This window comes from Balaenoptera borealis, assembly GCF_965194805.1.
Source record: "Balaenoptera borealis genome assembly, contig: HAP1_SCAFFOLD_1658, whole genome shotgun sequence".
Classification (NCBI taxonomy): domain Eukaryota; kingdom Metazoa; phylum Chordata; class Mammalia; order Artiodactyla; family Balaenopteridae; genus Balaenoptera; species Balaenoptera borealis.
In genome coordinates, this window is record NW_028122580.1 from 45,362 (window position 1) to 69,490 (window position 24,129).

At 39.4% G+C, this 24,129-nt stretch overlaps 1 protein-coding gene across 6 annotated transcripts in view; it reads right to left on the reverse strand.

Annotated features, from left to right (window-relative positions):
• The window catches only part of LOC309622153 (uncharacterized protein), a 61,238-nt gene that overhangs the window by 11,475 nt on the left and 25,634 nt on the right, over positions 1-24,129 (reverse strand). Inside the window, exons 5-8 of one of the 6 annotated variants that reach the window (XR_014240556.1) lie at positions 13,860-13,929; positions 9,857-12,849; positions 7,355-7,436; positions 636-1,459 (exon numbers count right to left, since the gene is read on the reverse strand). The gene's annotated coding sequence lies outside the window, so the exon portion shown is untranslated. Of the gene's footprint in view, positions 1-635; positions 1,460-7,354; positions 7,437-8,508; positions 13,930-24,129 lie in introns of those variants that run through there. The other 5 variants (XR_014240557.1, XR_014240558.1, XR_014240555.1 and 2 more) reach the window with 5 other exon arrangements.

Genomic DNA, 24,129 nt, shown 5'->3' on the forward strand with positions numbered 1-24,129 from the left:
ACACACTGGAGCTTACAAGCAGGCAGTAGCATTAGGAGAACCTGCAGGCTTATGCGGCTGTCGCTCATTGTTAGGCTGCCTAGGTAACTAGACCCATTTGCATTAAAAAAAAATAATGACAATTATGATTAACAGAGTCTTTTGTATAGGAGAAAAGCTTTTATTTTAAATAACTTTGGTATCTAGTTAAATATGATGACAACAGATTTTCCACTTATCACGTCGGAAAGTATAACAATACACTATTGAGGATTTCCAGTGGGTGAGCATGTGGGGAAGCCTACACATTCTGATATTGCCGGTGGGGACATCAGTCAGTACGTCTTTCCGGGTTGATTTGTCAATGTGCATTAAAGAGTCTGTGCACTTGCAGTCTGTATGTATTTGGGGCCTGCTCCTTCAAGTATTAATCCTCAGCATGACAACTGTCCCTCTATTAGAGAGTGCATATTCCTTATGACATAGGTTGTCTGAGGACTCTGCTTTCAAAATAACGGTTCAAACATACTCCCTTGTTTGTTTGTTTTAGCTTTATTGAGGTATAATTGATATATCAAAAAATTACAAATGTTCAATGTATACGTCTTCTTGAATTTGGACATATGCATACACCCATAATACAATCACTACAACCAACATTCTAAACATACCCATCACCTCCAAAATTTTCCTTGTGTTCTTTTCACACTCCCCTGTTTTTACAGAGTAGGAAATTGAGGTCGAATCAGGTTTGCTGACCTGTAAAAATACAGGCAGACCTAGCATCCTGGAATCAGAAATGAAGATACAGATTATAAAGGTGACACAGGTCAGCAGGAAAGCAAAATTTACTTGACTTTGGTGTGATGTGTGGCTGAGCATCATGCAGTCTGTGTTTGGACATGTAAGGTGCTGGTCTCTGCTTTTCCTCTTAGTAGCAGGATGACCCCCAGCCAGGTTACCTAATCTCTGTCCATCGTCATTTCACCAGCTACAAAATGGTGTAGAAATCATATTCTCTACCTACCAGGAATGTTGTGGGAAGTATATGAGATTAAAAAGTAGCACACATTCAGGAAAGCTGAGTTCTCCATGGTTTCCTGAGGTCAAGAGTCCTGCTTTTTGCAAGTTTTAAGTTCCAACCATCCTATGACCTTGCATAAATGGTCATTCAATTATGAAATAGTACAAGGACTTATTGAGTTCATCTGATACAGAGTGTGATAAGAGCTGTAGTGAAGACTGGAAAGTTATTACTTGGAAATCACTGCTTCTTCCTTCCCAACTACAGTCTTAAATGGAAAGGCTCTTTCCTAAATGGGATCTCATTTACCTCTATATCTGAGAGATTTTATCCAAAAAACAACGAGCACAAGGGAAATGACTTACCCAAAGCTGGATGATGTGCCTGGCCCCAGTGTCCTATTGCATTGTTCCTTTGTAAAGCCTCCTCTTTTTGGGTTATGTTGCACGTACTATTCTTGAAAAATTAACACAGAAGATAAAAAGTGGAATGCGAAAGTATATGAATAAAGTGAAATGGGGTAATGGTTTTGATGGTTTCTTGTTCAAACCCTATGGAGCTGATCCAGTGATTGTTTACCTTCTTCCTACACTAACTGACAAGTTACTCCAGCAAAGAGATAGGACACAGAAGTTAATACATAATGGAAACTTATACATTTCCCTTCTGCTTAACACTTCCAATTATCATCATACAGTCATGCTATTTGTCAATCCCAAACTCCCTAACTATCCCTTCCCTCCACCCTTCCCCCCTGGTCAGTCATGCTATTTGGATTACGTCAAGGGAATCTCCTATCAAGGAAGAATGGGTATGGGATAGGAGAGGAACTAACATCTATTGAGTGCCCTGTGTACCATATGCTGTGTATGACACCCGATATATTTTGTTCTTTTGCTCCTCGGAACAACTGTCTCATATAGCTATAAATGCTTCCATTTTATAAATTAGAAAAGGCAAACTCAGAAATATTATGTAATTTCTAAGACTATTGCCATAAGTGTAGAGATCACAGAAATCCTAATCCTGAGGCAGTGCTCTCCTCATTTTTACTTTGTGGCCATGCAAGGCTTTGGGATAAGTGTTTTGAACTGAGTATGCTTTCCTTGACAAGTCATGCATGTATGGATGGATACTAATACTTTTCTTTCTCCAAGTGGACACTTTCAGTAAATATAAGCATCTAGGTCTCAAAAAGAGATCTGGGCCATGGCTTTTCGCTGGAGTGTCTGGCAAATAATATTCACCCAGTAAAAATGCATTGAAATCACGAATCCATGGATCAGTGAATGCATGTAGAGCTCCTACAACAAAATACCAAAACGATCTCTAAACAGTTCACAGATGAAGAAATGGCCAATAATCACAAGAAAATATGTTCTAACTCACCAATAATTTAAGGAATGCAAATGAAAGCATTTAAATATCCTTTTATCACCTATCATCTGACAAATATAGAAAAAAACGAATAAAAATCAACAAAAAAATCACAAATAAAAACTTGAAAACTGGCTCTGTGTGTGGAGGCGGAGAAGCAACTTCAGTACAAGTCCAGGATACAGAACGCTGTTAGAAATAAATTTAAATATTATGGACAACAGTTTAGAGGTGGGTAAGAAACGAGAATGCCCCGATGCTTTATGAGGGAATTTAAACTACTGAAATAAGCCACAGGGGGACTTCCCTGGCAGTCCAGTGGTTAAGACTTCGCCTTCCAATGCAGGGGGTGTGGGTTCGATCCCTGGTCAGGGAGCTAAGATCCCACATGGCTTGCAGCCAAACAACCAAAACATAAAACAGAAGTAATATTGTAACAAATTCAATAAAGACTTTAAAAATGGTCCACATCAACAACAACAAAAAAAATCCGCCCCCCCCCAAAAAAAAGTGAAGTCCCAGGGAAGATGTTTAGCATTGCAGGGAAATTTTTTCACATGGACAAAAGTAAGCTGGTAAGAGGATATTTGCTGCAGCATTGCATGAAATAGAAAAGAAAAAAGGTAAAATATAGGAAGCAATCTAAATGTCCATAACTATATGACTAAAGGCTAACAAACCATTTATACTTCTCTATGGGCTTCAAGGCAAAATAGAAAAAACTTTAATTCCAGATTTAGCTGCTGATCAGGAGATAAAAAAATTGTATCCCTGATTAATTAAAATCCACTACAGTCAATACTCTGGTCTGAATAATGGTCATAATAATGGATAACTTGAATAGTTGTTAGGATTAAAGGACATGAATATAAAGTACAATTTCTTAAAGCACCTCCTCACATAACATCTTCCTTCATATCACACTTTCCTAACATATCACAGTGCAGAAATAAATGAAATAGAGACAAAGAAGACAATAGCAAAGATCAATAAAACTAAAAGCTGGTTCTTTGAGAAGATAGATAAACAAAATTGATAAACCTTTAGCCAGACTCAAGAAAAAAAGGGAGAGAACGCAAATCAATAAAATTAGAAATGAAAATGGAGAAGTTACAACTGACGCCACAGAAATACAAAGGATTATAAGAGACTACTACAAACAACTACATGCCAATAAAATGGACAACCTTGAAGAAATGGACAAATTCTTGGAAAGGTACAATTTTCCAAGACTGAACCAGGAAGAATTAGAAAATATAAACAGACCCATCACAAGTATGAAATTGAAACTGTAATTAAAAATCTTCCAACAAACAAAAGTCCAGGACCAGATGGCTTCACAGGCGAATTCTATCAAACATTTAGAGAAGAGCTAACACCTATCCTTCTCAAACTCTTCCAAAAAATTGCAGAGGGAGGAACACTCCCAAATTCGTTCTACAAGGCCACCATCACCCTGATACCAAAACCAGACAAAGCTATCACAAAAAAAGAAAATTACAGACCAATATCACTGATGAACATAGATGCAAAAATCCTCAACAAAATACCAGCAAACAGAATCCAACAACACATTGAAAGAACCATACACCATGATCAAGTGGGATTTATCCCAGGAATGCAAGGATTCTTCAATATATGCAAATCAATCAGTGTGATACACCATATTAACAAATTAAGGAATAAAAACCATATGATTATCTCAATAGATGCAGAAAAAGCTTCTGACAAAATTCAACACCCATTTATGATAAAACCTCTCCAGAAAATGGGCATAGAGGGAACCTACCTCAACATAATAAAGGCCATATATGACAAACCCACAGCCAACATCTTCCTCAATGGTGAAAAACTGAAAGCACTTCCACTAAGATCAGGAACAAGACAAGGATATCCACTCACAACTCTTATTCAACATAGTTTTGGACGTCCTAGCCACGGCAATCAGAGAAGAAAAAGAAATAAAAGGAATACAAATTGGAAAAGAAGAAGTAAAAGTGTCACTGTTTGCAGATGACATGATACTATAGATAGAAAATCCTAAAGATGCCACCAGAAAACTACTAGAACTAATCAATGAATCTGGTAAAGTTGCAGGATACAAAATTAATGCACAGAAATCTCTTACATTCTTATACACTAACAATGAAAAATCAGAAAGAGAAATTAAGGAAACAATCCCATTTACCATCGCAACAACAAGAATAAAATACCTAGGAATAAACTGACCGAAGGAGACAAAAGACCTGTATGCAGAAAACTAGAAGACACGGATGAAAGAAATCAAAGATGACATAAACAGATGGAGAAATATACCATGTTCTTGGATTGGAAGAATGAGTATTGTGAAAATGACGATACTACTCAAAGCAATCTACAGATTCAATGCAATCCCTATCAAATTACCAATGACATTCCTCATAGAATTAGAACAAAAAAATTTACAATTTGTATGCAAACACAAAAGACCCAAAACATCCAAAGCAATCTTGAGAAAGAAAAACAGAGCTGGAAGAATCAGGCTCCCGGACTTCAAACTATACTACAAAGCTACAGTAATCAAGACAGTGTGGTACTGGCACAAAAACAGAAATATAGATCAGTGGTACAGGATAAAAAGCCCAGAGATAAACCCACGCACATATGGTCACCTAATTTATGACAAAGGAGGCAAGAACATACAGTGGAGAAAAGACAGCCTCTTTAATAAGTGGTGCTGGGAAAACTGGACAGCTACATGTAAAAGAATGAAATTAGAACACTCCCTGACACCATACACAAAAATAAACTCAAAATCGTCTAAAGACCTAAATGTAAGACCGGACACTATAAAACTCTTAGAGGAAAACATAGGAAAAACACTCTTTGACGTAAACCACAGCAAGGTCTTTTATGACCCACCTCCTAGAGTAATGAAAATAAAAGCAAAAATAAACAAATGGGACCTAATGAAACTTAAAAGCTTTTGCACAGCAAAGGAAACCATAAACAAGACAAAAAGACAACCCCCAGAGTGGGAGAAAATATTTGCAAAGGAAGCAATGGACAAAGGATTAATCTCCAAAATTTACAAGCAGCTCATGCAGCTCAATATCAAAAAAACAAACAACCCAATTAAAAAATGGGCAGAAGGCCTAAATAGACATTTCTCCAAAGGAGACATACAGATGGCCAAGAGGCACATGAAAAGATGCTCAACATCACAAATTATTAGAGAAATGCAAATCAAAACTACAATGTGGTATCACCTCACACCAGTCAGAATGGCCATCATCAAAAAAATCTACAAACAATAAATGCTGGAGAAGGTGTGGAGGAAAGGGAACCCTCTTGCACCGTTGGTGGGAATGTAAATTGATACAGCCACTATGGAGAACAGTTTGGAGGTTCCTTAAAAAACTAAAAATAGGACTACCATATGACCCAACAATCCCACTACTGGGCATATACCCTGAGAAAACCATAATTCAAAAGGACACATGTATCTCAATGTTCATTGCAGCACTATTTACAATAGACAGGACATGGAAGCAACCTAAATGTCCAACGACAGATGAATGGGTAAAGAAGGTGTGGCACATATATACAATGCAATATTACTCAGCCACACAAAGGAATGAAGCTGGGTCATTTGTAGAGATGTGGATGGATCTAGAGTGTGTCATACAGAGTGAAGTAAGCCAGAAAGAGAAAAACAAATATGTATATTAACACATATATGTAGAATCTAGAAAAATGGTACAGATGAACCTATTTGCAGGGCAGGAATAGAGACGTAGACATAGAAAACGGACATGTGGACACAGTGGGGGAAGGGGATGGTGGGACGAATTGGGAGATTAGGATTGACATATATATACTACCATGCGTGAAATACATAGCTAGCAGGAACATGCTATTACGAACATGCTATAAAGCACAGGAAGCTCAGCTCAGTGCTCTGTGATGACCTAGATGGGGGGGGGATGGGGGGGTCGCTGGGAGGGAGGTCCAAGAGGGAGGGGATATAGGTATACATATAGCTGATTCACTTCACTGTACAGCAGAAGTAACACAACACTGTAAAGCAATTATACTCTAATAAAAAAAATACAATTTCTTAAAGCACTTCCTTACATATCACTTTCCTTCCCTCCAGATCACCTGTCTCAGTGGCAACACCTGAGCTTCTGTCTGAGCCCTACTCCCCACTTCAGGGATCAGCCAGTGGATGTGGCCCAGACACCCAGGTCTCTTGGCACAAGGGGCAGAGTTTCATCTCCTCTGTCATCTTCCTCACCCTGAGGGTTTGGTGAGTGAGCACCCATGGGGCCACAATAGCAGGGAGTGTGATCAACCACTTCTCCAGCCCTGGAAGCCCATCTTCTAAAAGGGAGGCTGCTCTGTGTCCTCTAGGGAGGGCGAGGGATAGAACCTCATCCCATCCTGCCACTTATGTGGCCAGATGACCTAGGCTCTGTCAGCCTGAGCTTGGGCATCTGTGACGTGGGACTCATGATACCTGTGTCACAGAGCTGTCCGGAGGGGTGAATGAGGAAACCTGTCCAGAGTATATGGCATGTGGTGGGACTTCAGTGCCCTTTAAGTGTTGGGGCACAGAAGTAGGGGCTGCCTGAGCCTCGGGGCTAAGACAGGCATTGTGAAAAGTCATTTCTCTCTGTTTCTCCTACAGAGATTACATACATCTAGAGGAAGGGAGCAAATATCTCTCTGACATATGTTGACTTGAAGAGTTTGAGATAGTAGGTTCTCTTCATTCTCTGGTGTTACAGAAGCTCCTAAGAGCTGCTCCACATCATACCTGTGTGCTGATCCTAATCCGGTTCCCCACGCTGGGAAGACAGGTTTGCCTTTGACTCACCTGATGAGCTCAGTGAGAGGTGGCACCAGGGCAGCGCGCTGCGGTGTTTGCCTAACTGCTGCTCCTGGACTGCTCTGTACGTTAATATGTTTATAGGAAAATTTGGGACTCACCCCACATTCACCAGTGCAGGGGTCCTCAGATCATGCATCATCCAGCCACATCACACCAGGACTGCAGCCATCTGCTGTCACCCTGAGAGGCAAAATTCCGAGGGTTACTAACATTTCTTTGACACACAATTATCCATTCTTCCATTCACTAATAACTAAATATATATTGAGCTTTAGAGCCCATACTATTCCACTGAAAGTGCCTTATTAACTCTATGGTTCAAATGAGAGGGTAGAAAGAGAAATGCATGTATGGGCAAATTCAGGGGTTATTTCTGAGATGAGCTGGCTCCTTCACATTAACTCTTAAAGTTGTTGAAGTTTCAAAGAATTGATTTTTTTAAAAGCTCTCTCTTTGTTCCCTCATCAAAGTTCCAGAAAGAGTTTTCTGCATTCCCTGTTAACATTCCATTTCCCACTGTCTCCTTATCTCACTGCGCAGTAGCTTCTGTCTCCATGATTGCAATGAACATGTTCTCACCAAGGTCACAAGCTACCTTTTTGTCACTAAGTCCAGATATTTTATATAAGTATATTAATATATGAATACTATTACTTTTAATGACCATCTAACATATGTATGCTTGTATAGACTGCTCCTTTCACATAACAACAAATCTTTGACAGTTTCCCAGGTTCTGGAGCATGAGGAGCTGGGTACAAACCCAAAATGCTCTGTTCCCAAACTATGCTGTCCTGAGCCAAGTCCTTATGTCTCTGTCCCTCAGCTTTTCATCTATGAAACACCATATCTAATTCATAATACACCTGTGAGCATAAATGAGTCAATGCCTAAAAAACACTTGGTTATAATGCATTTTAGTCATTTTTATTTCTTTGTCTCTATCTTTATTGGGTATGAGCATTTCTACTATCCCTATGGTATAGACTGATTTTTAATCACAATCACTGACCCTTGGAGGTATGCTGATAGAAGATGAGCAGGTCACAAAACCATATGTAGGATGAGAGCTTATCTTTTGTACATAAATATGTAAATCCAGGCATGCATGTGTAAATGTATAAGTACCAGCATAAGAAAATTTCTGAAAGAATGTAATACAGATGAAAACCTTAGCAGGGCTTTTCTTTTGGTGGTATGTTTGAGGATATGTTATTTCCTTTTTATGTTAATTAATTTTAGTATAAAAATGCTTTATGTTATTTATTTTTTACTGTAATAAACACCCCACAATACACATTCTTTCACTTATATAAAATAATAAAATGCAGAGAAATTTAAGCATTCTCAGCCCTACAGGAAACCTACAAGAAAGCCACTCAACTTTAGAAAAGGAACATCCAGGGGCACAGGAAGGGAGACAAGATGTTGGGGGAGCCCCTACTGGTAGGACAGGTCACAGGTCCCCATATTCCAAACCACACTAATTATTATCAGTATTTAAATCTCTGCTTAGTTAACTAGGAAAAAAGCATGGTATCTTACTGTGTTTCATTTTGCTTTACCCTGATTGAAAGTAGGGTTGAAGATCTTATCATCTGAAAGGCAGTAATGTACACTGGTTAGATGAAGGGCTCAAGAGCCACAAGCCTGTGTTCAAATCTAAGCCTCAGCACTTGCTAGTCCTGCCCTTGCTGTGCCTCAGTGTCCCCTTCTGTTTAAAGTCTCCTCATAGGTTATAGTGAGGATGAAACAAGTAGGTATAAGTTTAGCCTTTACAACAGTGTTGGGCACTGAGGAAGTCGGCAATAAATATTAATCATTCTTATCATACCTAAATTGAACATTAGTGTTTCTACTGCCATTTTTATTGTGTGGACTTATAATGACCTTCATAATATCATGTTTGTCAAAAACAGCAGCTTACAAAGCTGTAACTAGGATATCATCTCATAACTATTCTTTAAATATGCAGTTATATTTGCATAATAAAATTTCTGAAAATAAATATTCAAATGATAACAGTGCTTATCCATGAGTAATAGACTTTTTAGGGTTTCTAATGATTTTTCCCTCTCCTGCTTTATCCATTTTTTATCTGTATCAAAAGTGTCTTGATTTTGGAAGTGAAAAAAAATATAAGAATAAATAAATATCCCTAGCCCTTTCCACAGGAAAGTGGCTCAGCATCAGAGTGAGGAACATCCTTAAGCCAAGGGAATTAGGTAATAGCATAGTGCCAGAAGTAGTTCATGAATCTACCACGTGACAGTCCCAATTGGGCAGCTTCAGGGACATTACAGATGCCTAGGAGAGGGGCAAGCATGTCTCTCAAATAAATCTTACATTTAGCAGTCAGACAATGTCTCCACTTCCCAGGATTCTAGTTAAGGTCATGAGATGAAAGTAGTTTCACAACATGCTTCCTTCTGTTCTCTCCCAAATAAAGCCCCTTGAACTGAAACCAGGTTCATTGGTTTAACCACACAGTTAGCCAAGCCCGATTTGCAGCCTATCTGTCAGGAGGAAAAGTAGAGTGATTCATACATCAAATATTCTGGCTCTTCAGCGGCTTCCCAAGGGACTAGTTGCTGTCTCACCTGACCGGAGGCACTGACAGGGAACCAGTATACCTTGGATGCCTGGGGGCTACTGAGAACGAATGAGAGCGCTGCAGCCTATTGTCCAACCAGAGAACCTGCAGTACCACAGACAGACACCAGAGGGAGAAAGACATTACAAACTCAAAAAAAAAAAAAGCCCAGCAAATCTCTCAAATTAGGAAATTACATGAACAAGTCCAGAGAAGATGCATCATCAAAACAGGGTTGCAAGGCCCCGAGAATCTCTAGCCAGGCTGAGTGGAGACGATCTTACCCTGTATAAAACCAGTCCATAAAGACTGAGAGAGAAGACTGCTTTTTCAAATGCACAAATCCCAGAAAATAGTAATAAGGCATACAGAGAAACAGGGAAACTTGGCCCAATCAAAGGAACAAAATAAATCTCAAGAAACCAATCATAAAGAAATGAAGATCTACAAATTATTTGACGAATTCAAAATAATCATCTAAGACAACCAAATAAAATCAGGAAAATGAGCATGCACAAAATGAGAATATCAACAGAGATAGAAATTATAAAAAAGAACCAAACAAATTCTGCAGCTGAAGAATATAATAATTGAATTGAAAATTTCGTTAGAGGGGTTCAACAGAATATTTGATCAAGCAGAAGAAAGAATCAGCAAATGTGAAGATAGGTCATTTGAAATTATGGAGTCAGAGGAACAAAAAGAAAAAAGAATGAAGAAAAGTGAAGAAAGCTTAAGGGACTTACAGTACACCAACAAGAAGATCAATATATACATTACAGGATTCCAAGAAGGAGGAGACAGAGAAAAGGGGACAGAGAGTTTATTTGAAGAAATAATGGCCACAGATTTCACAAATGGACATCCAGCTTCAAGAAGCTCAAATGACTTTAACTAGGATGAACACAAACAGGCATTATAATCAAACTGTCAAAAGTTGAGACAATGAGAGAATCTTGATAGAAGCAAGAGAAAGTGGATGACCACGTACCAAAAACTATAAGTGGATTTCTCAGAAGACCAGAAGGGAGTAGGATGATATATTCAAAGTGCTGAAAGAAAAAAAAAAATCCCAAACAAGAATACTTTATCTGAAAAAACTTTCCTTCAAAAATGAAGGAGAAATAAAGACCTTCCCAGATATACAAAAGGTGAGGGAGTTCATCATAATTAGACCTACCTTATAAGAAATGCTGAAGGGAGTCCTTCAAGTTGAAACCAAAGGATGTGAGACAGCATCATGTGTATTCAGTAGAAACCATATTTCAAATTTTGAATTTTGATCTTTCCCCAGGCTAGTGATATGCGATATGATACTCTCTTGTAATGCTGGGCGGCAGCATCGAGCCACAGCTCCTGGTCAGTCACAAGATCACTAGGGTAAACAACCGATACCCTTCCAACCATCCTGTACCCATACAACCATTTTGCTTTTCACCTCCAGTTCAGTATTCAATAAATTACTTGAGATACTCAACACTTTATTATAAAATAGGCTTTGTGTTTGATGATTTTGCCCAACTGTAGGCTAATATAAGTGCTCTGAGCATGTTTAATGTAGGTTAGATTTGGTAGATTTGGTAGGTTTGGTGTATTAAATGCATTTTCAAGTTACAATGGGTTTCTCAGGACGTAACATCTCTGACCAATCAAGTAGCAATGAATGACTCTAGTCCCCAGACTGAATCCTCTAAACACATATCCCACTGAAAGAGACCAGACTCCTTTGGAGAAATGGCTGATTCCAGCTCCAAAGAAGGAATTGTACCACATGTGTCTAGACCGCACTCTCATACCAGAAAGCACGTCAAAAGGACTCATAAACCAGCTTGAAGGGTCTCCCACTGGCCAAAGATAGAACAATTTGACATCAAGTTAAATAATGACTACAATGGACAAATATACAAATGTCTATGAGTCATGATAACATTCTAAAAGAAAAGCAAAACACAAATAAAACCAACTCACTGCTCACCTTTGGAGGATCCCAGGGAAATGACTCTCATTCTTTTAAAAAGTAGAAATACTGCAAAAGAATTAAAAACATTCATCCTTCCCTTCCTGTGCAAACTATACCTCCGCATAACCTAACTGTTGATGGGGGGAGGTTCCTTTTACAGTAGAATTCTGGCTAATAAATGCAAAAGAAATTACATTATTAGAACATCACCTTTTTACAAACTTTGATGACAAGCAGATCTAGGCAACTATTTTGGGAGGCCGCAAAAAAAATGAGGTAAAAAGCAGATGGGGAAATTTAATAATGGATAGATCAGGTTGACAACACCTGAACCCAGTGATCAATTTAGTGTCAGAAGAGACAGCCAGACAGAATGAGCCTCCTGGTGTAAGGCTAAAAGTAGTACAACACCTCATCTGGAGCATTCTTGCCAAAAAATGTGAACTGGATCAAGCCTCTAAATCTAATCATCACTGTTACAGAAATAGGGGAGGAAGGCAGAAGAACATAAACAACACAATAAGGATACAATCAGCAGAATCAAGAACGCAAACTCCACAGGACAAAAGATGCAATTTCTTAAGCAAATAGTTGGAAGGTTAAAAAAAACAAGGAGGCCTTTTTTACATACATGACACTTAAGACTTCAGAGAAATTACAATGAAAACCACAATGAGATACTACAGCATGCTCACCTGAACAATAAAAATGAGAAAGATGGAAAATATCAAGTGTTGGTGAGGATAGGGAATATAGCCTGAAAAAACCACTTTGAAAACTACTTGGCAATTCCTACTGAGCTCAACATACACAAACCCTATGACGCTCCTGGGTGGTCAGGAGCATTGTGTACTGTTAGCCTGCTGTACAGACGAGGCATGTGAAAGGGTAGTGACTTACCTAAAGTGTCCCAACGATGGGGCCCGATCTCCTCACTCTTGCTCCAGGAACCTGTCTAGCAGACTCGACAACACACTTGGTTCTTCTCTATCAGCTCATGCTCCTGGGGCTCAGAGTCCACACCCTTCTCTGATGTTCCACTGTAAGGAGATAAGACAGCACATGGAATAGAGAGGAAAGTGAGATGACGGGAAGGCACATGAAACACCGGGGAAGAGGTGAGGATGTTCTGCCTGCCCCCTCTCAGTTCACTGGAAGCTGTGCAGTGGTGCTTTTCCTATTCCCCAGCTCCATCACACAGCCCCCTCTGCACACACAGCAGTGACACTGAGGCTCACACGTCATGGACATGTGCACTTATCCCTGCTTGTGTTACATGTCCAAGTATTCTCTCTGGAGGTCATGCTATCATGGTAATGTCAGAGGCATCACACTAAACAGAATGAAGGTTGCAAATTTGGAATGGGAACTAACATTGCTAAGGACCTACTAGATGCCACATGCTGTAGGTTGTTATTTTTTATCTTCAAATTCTCAAAGCAATGCTCTGTGGGCATCATTACTTCCTTTCTACAGATTAGGAGATACTCAGGCTCAGAGAGCAAAGTACATGTTCAAAGAATCCTAAGGAGACATCAAATGGACACAAAATCCAAGTTGAAGGGGATAAGACAGGCCAATTCTGGGACAATTTGAGCATCAAAATACACAATAATAATAAACCCTCTGAGCAAAATAGGAATCTATGACTCATACTGATATAAATACTTGAATAAATGCATAAATAAATAAATCATAGGGAGAAGGAAAAGGTCTGCCACACAGTCGAAAGCCAATGAATAAATCTAGAAGGAATAACAAAATTGGAAAAACAACACTTGACCAATACCATAGTAACAAGTGATTCAGGCAAGATCCCTAAATGGATGCCCAGTCTGCACCAAATCCCACAGCAGTCATGGAGTCACTATGGTAACGATGCTGGCCAAGGAAAGCTGGGGAAAAGCAAACAACCACCACCCTGGTTTGGCTCCTAATATGTGCTAGGAACTGAGCAGGACTGACATAACACACAGTAATTAACCTAAAGTATTACTGACAATAAAGATCCCTGGCAGCTTTAGCAATGTACACATACATGCATACATACCCATATACATACATGCTCTCTTCTTCTCCTCTCCCCACTCAAGATCCCAGTAATTCATTGCGGTGAATAGCTGGGGGGTGGGTGAGAAAGGAATATACAACAGTTCAACAGATTCAATTCTAAACACACATATGCATATAGAGTTGAAAGGTACTAAGCTATTCTAGTGAGAGATGAACTGTAGAATTGTCTCTGGGACATTTTCCTCCCTAGTTTCAGTACATTGCCAATAACCTCTAAAAGCTGATATGGAAATATAAGCATATGCATGTTATACATCAAGAATCATTTTCAGGGCTTCCCTGGTGGCGCAGTGGTTGAGAATCTGCCTGCTAATGTAGGGGACACGGGTTCGAGCCCTGGTCTGGGAGGATCCCACATGCCGCGGAGCAACTAGGCCCATGAGCCACAACTACTGAGCCTGCGCGTCTGGAGCCTGTGCTCCGCAACAAGAGAGGCCGCGATAGTGAGAGGCCCGCACACCGCGATGAAGAGTGGCCCCCGCTTGCCACAACTGGAGAAAGCCCTAGCGCAGAAACGAAGACCCAACATAGCAATCAATCAATCAATCAAATCTTTAAAAAAAAAAAAAAGAATCATTTTCAACCTAGAGTAAGTAGCCTAAGCTTTCAACCAAAAAATTCCTCAATGGCTACTTTTTGACATTTGGCCACTGAACAGTTTAGTGAAAAGTAAACACATGTAAATTGCAATTTAAAAATACTATCATTCATGATAGCACTAAAAAGTATGAAATACTTAGGAATAATCTCTGCATATATGTGAAAGGTCTATACATTGAACACTACAAAACATTGCTGACAGAAATTAAAGAAGATCTAAATAAATGGAGAAACATACCATCTTCATATGTCAGAAGACTCAATGTTGTAAAGATGTAGATTCTCTTCTAACTGATCTATAGATTCAGTGCAATCCTAATAAAAATCCTAGCAGATATTGTTTTTTTAAGAAATTGACAGGCTCGGGACTTCCCTGGCAGTCCAGCGGTTAAGACTCCACACTTCCACTACCGAGAGCGCAGGTTCGATCCCTGATGGGGCAACTGAGATCCCGCATGCCACAGGGTGTGCAGAAACAAACAAACAAAAAAGAAATTGACAGGCTGATTCTAAAATTCATGTTGAAATGCAAAGGCCCTAGACTATGAAAAACAACTCTGAAAAAGAAGAACAAAGCTAGAGGATCAAAACTACCTGACTTCAAGAATCATTATGAACCTTCAGTAATCAAGACAGTGTGGTACTTACTGGCATCAAGGAAGACAAGTAGATCAATGGAATAGAATAAGCAGTCCATTTCTGGACTCAGACAACTGATTTTTGACAAAAGTCGTAATGGCAATTCAGTGGAGAAAAGATAGTCTTTTCAACAGACGGGGCTGGGACAAATGGATAGCCACATGCACAAATATAAACTTTGATCCATGTATTGCACCATATACAGAAGTCAACTCAAAATGGATCACAGACCTAACTATAAAATGTAAAACTTCTAGAATAAAACACGGGAGAAAATCCTTGTGACCTTGGGTCAGGGGAAGATTCCATAGATGCAAAACCAAAACTACAATCCATAAGTGAACAAACCAATAAATTGGACTTCTCAAAGTTAAACATTTCTGCTATTCCAAAGACACTGTTGAGAGAATTAAAAGACAAGCCACTCATTGGGAGAAAATATTTGCAAATCATGTATCTGATAAAGGTCTTGTATCCAGAATATAAAAATTTCACAAAGGTAAATAAGAAGAAAACAGATACTCTAACAAATAAATGGACAAAATATTTGAATAGATGCTCCAGCAAAGTAGATAGACAAATGTCAAATAAGTACATGAAAAGATGCTAATCATCTTTTCTCAAATATTCAAAGTCATTAGGGAAATGTAAATGAAAACTATGAGATACCACCGCACCTCTCTGAGAAAGGCCAAAATTTAAAAGACTGACCATATAAAGTCTTGGCACGGTTGTGGAGGATGGAACTCTCAAACACTGCTGTTGGCAATGAAAAAATGGTGCAACCACTTCGGAAAACAATTTGGCGGTTTCTTATAATGTTAACCTCACATCTATCACATGATCCAGCCATTGCACTCCTAAGTATTTATCCTAGAGGAAGAAAGTCTATGTCTATGCAAAGACTAGTATACAAAGGTTCGTAACAGCTTTATTTACAAGAGCCCCAAATTGGAAACCACCCAAATACCCATTAACAGATAAATGGATAAAACAAATTGTGGTATATCCATATAATGGAATATTAGTCAACATTAAAAAGAAGGAACTATTTGTACATGCAACAAATGGATAAATCCAGAAATAATTAGGTTGAAGGAAAGAAGACAGACAAAAAAAATACATTGTATGATTCCATTCATATAAAATTATAGGAAAAGAAAACGAATCTATAATGACAGAAGATCACTAGTTATCTGAGAACGGGGTAGGGTGATGTAGAGAGAGAGGCAAGAGAGAGTTAGATGGGAAGATTACAAAGGAGCACTAGGAAGCTTTTTAAGTTGATGGATATGTTCATTATCTGGACTGTAGTATTGGATTCACAGGTGCATACATATATCAAAACATTAAAGCATATACTTTAAGTAAGTACAGTATATTGTATGTTAACCATACCTCAAAAAGTATTTGAAATATATTTGTATATTCATAATTCTCTGATGCAATTAATCAGTTGAAAGATTCTCACAATTATGCTCTCATAGTATTAGCAGGTCCACACTCTATATTATCAAATTGGTCCACACTACAGACAACCAAAATAGAAATAATCATTTGCAATGAAATATATCCAAATATTTAGGGAAAGCTGATGTCCATTTCTACCTGAAGTACAGAAATAAAAATATTACATCCTAGAAAAATAATCATAATGATATTTAAGAGTAACTGGTTCTTTTAGAGAATGAGGCCGAGTATCATTATAATAAACTCTAGGATAATAATTATTTTTTAAATATTAAGTTCTAATAACGGAGATTTTAAACTAACACTTGGACTTCCCTGGCACTCCAGTGGTTAAGACTCCGCGCCTCTACTGCAGGGGGCATGGGTTCGATCCCTAGTCAGGGAACTAAGATCCTGCGTGTCGCGTGGTGCCGCCAAAAATAAATAAATAAACGAACACTTGGAAATTTTCTGCCTCTTTAAAATATTTCATTATATAATAGGAAAAAAAACGTGGTCAGCAGAGAACGATCTATATTACAATCTCAAATTGCTAGAAGAGCTAACAACTGCATATTTCCACACTCATCTGAGAGATACATGGGAAGTGATGATTATTATTTGTACAGTAAAAACAATTTGGTATATTTATTGCAAATGCTTGTTTAAGACCAAGTAAGTTCCTTCCTCAACTGGACAATTCATTGTTTTTCAGCCAAAAAGAAAAAAAAAAAAAGGCTTCTCTGAGATGGGCCTCGAGGGCTACTGCAAAGCATGTAGCTGCTGATGGAATGAAATTCCACCTGCTAAACAACTTCTTCCATGATGAGATCAAAGTAGCTTCTCTACTTTTAGGCTAGTTTGTGAACCTCATAGGAACTATTCCACAACATGCTTTTATCAGATCTATGAACTCACTTGAGTCAGGCAGCATAACCAACTAAAGATGTGAAACGTTGGGGTCTCCTGAGGACTGCTGCCCTTGAACCTGGAGTAGAAGCTATAGCTGCCATCAGGACACAGATCCTCAGAACCTGAGTCCTTCAGACACCTGATGTGAGCAAGGCCACTGGCATGAGGAGCTGCAGAGGGAGAGACAGACCCAGCAATCGCCATGCTTTACTGGCGTAACTGTGTGCCCGGCACTATACTATGTCCCCTTTCACCAAAAACAAAACACCTTCCCTCTTCAGACCAGCTATCTGAGATGACCCTTCCTATAGGGCAGGTCTGGGGAAATGAGCAATCAATCAGATTCACAATAAAGACATAGGATGGTAATAGCTGGTGTTGGAGGAATGAAGGGGCAATAGATACTGACATACACCGTTGGTGCCAAATGAGCATATCCATTTTCTGATGCCCATGTTATTAGAGCTGAATAACTTGAATGGCCTTTGATACAGAAGTCCTATTTCCACCAACAAGAGAGTTTTGGGTGAGGGAGAGTTTTGGGAAGGATTCCCAAGGTGATTATGATCTGCATCCAGGTTAAGGGGCCCTAGCTGAGGGGAGGCAGATAAAGGAGCTACATGAGTTCTCAGATTTGTGGGGGACGGACAGCTAATATTTATGAAGCTTTTTTAAAAACAGGGCCAATGAATAGGTTCTTCACATTGTTGGCTGAATTTAGTCCTCACCACAAACTTGCTAGTGAGGTATCAGCATCCTCTCCATGGATGTTAATGACTCCAAGCATGCATTCCTAAGCACAGAGACAGATGGCAAAGAAGATAAAAATCCAGGTTCCCCACTTAGCCTTTACTAACATGGGGGATGGGGCAGGGATGGGAGTGGACGGGAAGTGGTGCCTTGTTAGTACTGCTTGGTTAAAGTAGGACTTCACTCCCCACCAGGCCTCCACCGACACTACCCTGGAAGGTGGGGAAAGACACTTCCTTACTGCTCTCCATGTGGCCTCCCCCGACACTGTGGAGGGCAGTGAGGTGGGTGTTCGTCTCCACCAGGTGGGGATGAAAGTCCCACTTTCCCATGGGGTCTTCTCTGATACCACCCCAAAGAGTGGAGAGGGGTACCTGTTTACAATCAAGTGGGCATGGAGTCCACATTTCCCACTCCGTCTTTGCTGCCATGGTGAGGGCGCAGCTGTTTCACTCTGTGATGTTAGGGCAGTTGTTGTCTAAAAGCTTTCTTTCTTGCTAGGTTCCCCCTTTTTCTGGTCCTGTGTCTAGATACAGCAGGCTTTTCTTGGAGCTCTTCTTGTCTTTTCCTGTTGGCATTTTTGGTCACTTGCTCTTCCAGCACCCCGTCTGGGATATATGAGGCAAAAATAAAGCCAAGGGAATTCACTGCATGTCATACCTTGGGTCCCAAAGTCCCAAGCCAGTCTGCCTTTTTTCTCTCCACCTTTCAGAGTCCTATATTTGTTTTACATATAATATCCAGAGATTTTAGCTGCACCTTGCAGGAGTAATAGGGAGAAGTGTATCTACTCCTTCTGGTCTCCAAAATAGAAGTCCTTTCCTTCTACTTTTAATATAAGTAAATAGTACCACGCCATTTAAACCTTCATGTACATTGACTTTTTCACTAAACATTATATTCTGGAGATCTCTCCACAGCCCTATGTGGAAATTTTCATCATTCTTTACACCTTACGTACTGTACGCCTTTGTGTGATTGTTTGATGCTTTATTCCTCCATCACACAACCGATGAATATTTAGGTTGTTCTCATTCTTTTGCTATTCACATAGTGCCAGAATGAATATCTGTATCTATATTTTTATTATATTTATATCTAAAACCGTTTGTGTCATTGCCAATATATCCTTAGGATATCCCTGGAAATAAGATTCGTGAGTCAAAAAGTAAAGGCATATAAAAAATTGCTACATATTATAAAATTCCCCACAATAATTGTATTAGTTTCCAATGACCACTATAATAAATTACCACAGGGAGCTCCCTGGCGGTCCAGTGGCTAGGGTTCGGCGCTTTCACTGCTGTTGCCCCAGGTTCAATCCTTGGTAGGGGAACTAAGATTCTGCAAGCTGTGTGCGTGCATGCGGCATGGCCAAAAATAAATGAATAAGTAAATAAATAACAATAAACTTGGTGTCATTAAACAACAGACATATTCTTTCATAGTTTTGGAGGCTACAAGTCCAAAAGTAGTTTCAATGGGCCAAAATCAAGGCGTTAGCCAACTTAACTCCTTTCGGAGACTATAGGGGAGCCTCCTTGCCTCTTCCAGCTTTTGTTGGCTGCCAACATTCCTGGGCTTGTGGCTCTATCACTCCAGCATCTGCGTTCTTGGCCACATTGCCTTCTCTTCTGTCTGTGTCAACTCTCCCTCTGCTCCTCTCTTATAAGGACACTTGGGTTTGCATTTAGGGCCCATTTGGAAAATCTAGGATAATCTCCCCATTTTAAGATCCTTAATCTAATCACATCTACAAACACCCTTTTTCCATATAAGGTAATATTTAACAGGTTCCAGGGGCTAGGACCTACTATCTTTATGGAGACCATCAAGCCTACTACAGTGATCATACCATTTTGCATCCCTGTGAGCAGGGTGTGAAAGGACATGTTTTTCCACATCCTCACCAACTGACTGTGTTGACAAAAATCTGGATCTTTGCTAATCTAATACTTAAGAAACAGTACCTTAGTGTAGTGCTAACTGCATCTCTCTTAATTAAAGAAAGCTGGAGACTTTTTTCATACGTCTAAAGACAATTTATATATATTTTTTCTGTTAACTTCAATAGGACTTTGTTTTTTCATGCCTCTATATTGACAAGCGTTTATATTGGAGGGATATGAATGCTTTTTCAAAGACGTTAGCCGCAAATGTTTTTTCCCAGTGTCTTTATTGGCTAGTGTGTTTTTGCCATGCAGAGTTGTCATTGTTATTTTTATGTTGTCAAATATGTCAATCTTCTTCCTTAATGCTCCTGCATATTGATTTATACTTAGGAAAGTTTCCTCTGCTTCCAGATTATAGAATTCACCTATATGTTCTAATACAACACTTGTATGGATATTTCTTTTATACTTCATTCAGAACCATTTGGAATCTATCCTGCTGTGTGACAGAGAAAGGGATCCCTTTTTACCTTTTTAATCTTATGGTTATCTAGCTATCTCAATACCACTTCTTAATCCTCCATCGCATCTCCCCTGATTTGTAATGCTGCTTTTGTCATAGTCTAAATTTCTAATTATAACTGGGGCTATATCACTATTTTTTATTGTTTCAATAATTTTTCAGTCAATTTATGGACCAGTAAAATAAAAATTAAAATATTTTACCTCTACTCACGTAGAGCTTTCTCTTCCACTTAGAAGGAGGCTGCACTTTCTGTCTGGAGGTCATCAACATCCCTGTACCATGGCGAACCCCACCCCACCCCACCCTAGGCTTTCAGAAAGCCCTGACGGGTGGATGTGGGCCACAGCCCCTCCCTCCCACCTTCCTGCTCCGCGATGCTCAAGCTGCAGTTCACGCTTCTGTCAACAGGTGGCACCAACGTACCGCCATCATCAAACTTCTCTACAAAAATGGGTCAGTTAGAAGCAAAAAAAAAAAAGCAATACCCTCCCTTCAAAGGCAGCCTGTGAACGTCTGTGTTGAATGATTCTTAATTCTATCTGAGAAGAACTGTAGGTGTAAAAGAAGACCATAGAAACATATACTCTGAGGACTGCACACGATGAAACACCAGGTGGCAGCAGCACCATGGCAGTGGGCGGTGGGTGGGTGAAGGGCAGCGCAGGGCAGGAGGGAGGTGACAGAGAGGATGGGGCATAGGAGCGGGATCTAAACAGCTGTGTCCAGTGTCGTGGACAGAGGATGACAGACAGGGGGTGTGAGAAAGTCTGAGAAGCCTGTACGGGTTAGGCTAATGGAGGGTGAACACCCAGCTCTTGGGGAGGGGCCCCACTACCGTGTAGACAAGTCAACCTACACTTATGAGCGAAGAGATGACTGAATAAAAATGATGTAGACTTGGGGTCAACAGCAGATGGAACTGCTTTGAATACATATGAATTTTCCAAACAGAACTGGTATCAGAGTAAACAAACCATTTAAAGACATTTCCTACTCTTTGTAAAATGTACGGTTTCACAGCTGTGTGGCGTGAGCGCCGTGTGATGGAGCTGGGGAAGAGGCAAAGTATCACCACACAGCTTCCAGTGAACTGAGAGGGGACAGGCAAGCACATCCTCACTCCTGTCTCTTGTATTTCATGTGCTTTCCCTTCCTCTCACTTTCTTCTCTATTCCATGTGCTGTCTTATCCCTTACTCTCCCTTCTAGTGGAACATCAGAGAAGGGTGTGGACTCTGAGCCCCAGAAACAGGAGCTGATAGAGGAGAACCAAGTGTGATGATGAATCTGCTAGACACGTTCCTGGAGCAAGAGTGAAGAGATCGGGCCCCATCATTGGGACACTTTAGGTAACTCACTAACCTTTCCTCCATCGTCTTCTATACAACAGGATAACGATACCCAATCCCCCTGACTACCCAGGACTATTGTGGAGTTTAAGTATGATCCATGTGGGAAAGCAATCTGTGCTCAGAGCTGGGAGGGAAGGACCAATGCATTTTCGAGTAACTATATTAACAATGACATCCCAGAAATCATAGAACTCTGCATGGTAGGCATTAAATTAATGCTACACAAATGTCAGCTGTTTGGTCAGAATTTTCCCAAGTGTGGTTCATGGCAAGATTCCTGTTTCACTCTAGTTTGAGAAAACTGGCAATAAGCAGGCAAGTCAATAAGCAGGGCAATTTTGTATGGGGATGAGTGCTTTGAAGAAAATAAACACATAAATTGAGTAGAAAACATCAGGTCAGGGAATACTATAGATGGCGTTGTCAGTGAAGCTTTTGCCTTGTGTACCATTAGTTTGATGCCTACCATGCAGTGAAGTTCCAATACTAGATTGAATAGAAGTGGCAAAAACAGGCATCCTTGTCTTGTTCCTGATGGGTTGTTGCTTTGAGATTTATTTGAGTTAACAGATGAAATCCCTTTGAATAATGCTACGCACACAGTAAGAGCTCAATAAATGTTAGATTTTGTATAAATATGAGCAAGTTGACATTTTTACGGTTTTGATAGTTTTACAGTTTTCATGTGTCTTTAGTAAAGTTTAATAATCTTGCAACTGAATCCTATTCATCAACTAAGGCATATTTTCTTGTTTTATGGATTTTAAGCAGATAAAAATTGATATATAACATAATATTAGTTTCAGGTGTACAACATAATGATTCAATACATTAACTCAATTAAAGAGCTTCACTGACAACCCTATTCAATGGGGGAAAGAAAAGTCTTTTCAACAAACGGTGCAGGGGAAAGTGGATATCCATATGCATAAAAATGAAGTTACACCCTTACTTTATACCACATATTAAAATGAACTCAAAATGGATCCAAGACCTGAACATAAGAGCTAAAACTATAAAACTCTTAGAAGAAGACATGGGGGGAACCTTCATGACACCGGATTTGGCAATGATTTCTTGGATATGACACCAAAAGCATAGGCAACAAAAGAAAACATAGATAAATTGGACTTCATCAAAATTAAAAACTTTTAGTGTGAATCAAAGTGATAGTGAATCAAAGCACACTATCAGGAGAGTGAAAAGACAATCCACAGAATGGGAGAAGATACTTGCAAATCATATATCTGATAAGGGATTAATATCCAGGATATACAGAATTTTTATAACTCACGAACAAAAAAACCTAACAACACAATGCAAAAATGGGCAAAGGACTTGAATACAAATTTCTCCAGAAAAGATATACAAATGGCCAATAAGCACATGAAAAGATGCTCAACATCACTAGTCAGCAGGGAAATGCAAATCAAAACCACAATGAGAAACCACTTCACACCCAATGGTATGGCTATTATCAAAAAAAACCAAACAAACAAACAAAGGAAAGTAAGAAGTGTTGGCAAGACTATGCAGGAACTACAACACTTGTGCACTGTTGGTGGGAATGTAAAATGGTGCAGTCTGTGCAGAAAGCAGTATGTTGGTTCCTCAAAAAAAATAAACACAGAATTACCATATTATCTAGCAATTCCACCTCTAGGCATATCCCCAAGAGAACTGAAAGCAGGGACTCAAACAGATACTTACACACCAATGTTCATAGCAGCACTATTCACAATAGCCAAAAGGTGGAAGCAACCCAAGTGTCCATCAACAAGATGAATGGATTTTTTAAAATGTGATATACACATACAATGGAATATTATTCAGCCTTAAATCAGAAGGAAATTCTGATACGTGCTACAACATGGATGAACCTTGAAAACATTCTGCTATGTGAAATAATCCAGACACAAAAAGACAAATATTGTATGATTCAACTTATGTGAGGTACCGAGGATAGGTAAATTCATAGAGACAGAAAGTATAATAGAGGTTACCAAGGACCGGGGAAGAGGGGAATGGAGAGTTATTGTTTACTGGGCACAGAGTTTCTATTTGAGATGATGAAAAAGTTCTGGAAATAGATAGTGGTGATGGTCGCACAACATTGTGAATGTAAGTA